Source organism: Pteropus vampyrus, unplaced genomic scaffold (genome assembly GCF_000151845.1).
Source record: "Pteropus vampyrus isolate Shadow unplaced genomic scaffold, Pvam_2.0 Scaffold38, whole genome shotgun sequence".
In the NCBI taxonomy this organism is placed as follows: Eukaryota; Metazoa; Chordata; class Mammalia; order Chiroptera; family Pteropodidae; genus Pteropus; species Pteropus vampyrus.
Window position 1 is genome coordinate 8,438,792 of NW_011888819.1, and position 2,293 is coordinate 8,441,084.

Consider the following 2,293-nt stretch of genomic DNA (forward strand, 5'->3'; position numbering starts at 1 on the left):
AAAAAATGAAGATTATAAATGTTATCTATCACAAGAAAAAAACCTCAATTCCACTTAAATACATATTCTTTTTCCTTAGCCTTAACTTAAAAAGATAAAGTTTACTTCATGTTGAAGGCTAATTTATATCCTCAATACACCCATTTGGCCTCACTCCTTTGCCTGCATTAAAATATGCACAGGTCTCTATCCTTAAGAAGAAAACAGCAAACAAAAAAATTAAATCTTCCCTTTACCCCCAACTTTCTCCCATTACTGTTCTGTCTTTTATTATTCTCATCTAGCTTTTTACAATATGTGTCTATATTTCCTGATCTCAATTCTTTACTTCCCATTAATGCTTCAAACCCTCCATTCAAGAGCCAACTGCCATCACGTTGCTAAAAATGTTATTAATATACCAATGTTCACCCACAGTAAATCTACTTTTCAACTTATTATCTTAGATTTTTTTATGCATTTGAATCTATTTATTTCATCCTGGTCTTTCTTTAGTTGAACAAGTGTATTTAAATATCTTAGTGAAAAGTACTGTCCTACTACAAAAGGTAAAACTTAGTCGCTGCCCACAGAAAATTTTTTTCTAGTAGGGAGTACAAACACTTTACAAGTTATTACCAAAAAACTGTCATTGTGATAACTGTAATGCAATAGCATAAAAGAAGAACATAATTTACTATGGGAGTCAGTAATGACACCTATAGCAATTTACGTTTAATTGCTTGAACATTGCTTGAGCATTGATTGAAATGATCTCTCTTTACTCTCCTGATCCACACATTTTATATTCAAATTCTCTGACACTCTCTTGATTTCCTACAAGACTCCTATTCCTCTTTTAAATTCCAGGTGCTGGTCTCTCTCAAACCTCAGTTCACTTCTCATTATTCTGTACATGTTTTCTGACTTTCATTCTTTTATGGTTTTACCCACCACTAATTACAGTAAACCTTTAACCTGGATTGACTATTCTCTGTCCAACTGGATGACATTTTGAAAATGCAAGGTCAAGATCTCTTAACACCTGTAGGCTAGATTACATACAAATATTCAATATTCCCATAAAACTCTATGTACATGACATGTCTGTTTCTATATTTCTTTATAAATATCTACCCATTAAATTATTTTCCCTCTCAATTGTGAGTTCCTTGAAGGAAAAAAAAGTGTTTCATTTAATTTTTTAGCTTTTAATTTTTTAAATTATATGTAAATAGTAGGTACTACCTAAATGTCTCTTAAACAAAGTAAATAAATAAATGTCTCTTAAACAAAGTAAATAAATAAATATATTAAATGATCCTTTTACAAGGCACACTTGCAATGAATTACAAGCCTCTTTACATGAATAATGTCAAGACTGGTGAACATCTAGAATTTGTTAATGTAGCTAGAGAATGTGATTGCCTAGAAGTATATGTCACAGAATAGATTTTGGACTAAAACCCAATGTATTTTTAATTTGTGGTAATTCTTGCTACCTTGCAACCTGAAACTATGTAGACAGAGGCATCTGTTTCTGTCTATGTGGTCCATCTACATGGTTTGGGAAGAGAAGTAAGAGAGAGCCCCTTGGCAGAGAATAAAAGAAGCAGTGTCCAGGCTCACTTTTTAAATTATCTCTGGCAGGAATAGTTTTGAAAGCTGAAGTTCTTATTTACAATGGCTTTGTTGGGGTTTGTGGAAGCAAGAACCAAAGTTTGTTAAACTCAGAACACAGAGTTCTACCTTAAAGCATAGAATAAGACTCGGCATCCCAACATTCTGGGAAAAGCTTTTACAACCCTTTCTAGACTGGGATTGGAGCCCAGAGAGAGGGGAAATGATGGATCGAGAGAGTGGCGAATGACTCTTAGCCCTTCATTGCTGTTGTGATGACACACAGACTGTTGAATAAATATGGCCATTCTAGTGTAAAGTGGGATTAATCCAACTCCCTTGATTATAACTCTGGGAACAGAATATCTTGCAGAATCTTTCACAGTAACCTAAGGAATCTGACTGAGTTAAGAGAAAAAATTCGTGTGGCTCCATAGATAGGAAGCGTAGAGCCTGCTTATGCTCTGTAGGAATTAACAGCCATTAATTAGGAAAGAGATTAGGTCAGGGGTGTGCTTAAAGGGCCTGGGCATTGGAATAAATCTGTGATTTATTAAAGTTTAGAGCATTCCAACTTTGAAACAGAGGGTAACAAGGGCAGAACAGTACATGCAGAGACACACCTAGTACTTGTAATGAAAACAGAAACTAGCCCCCAAAGAAAAAGTAGGTAATGCCAGAGAATAAAGTCTGT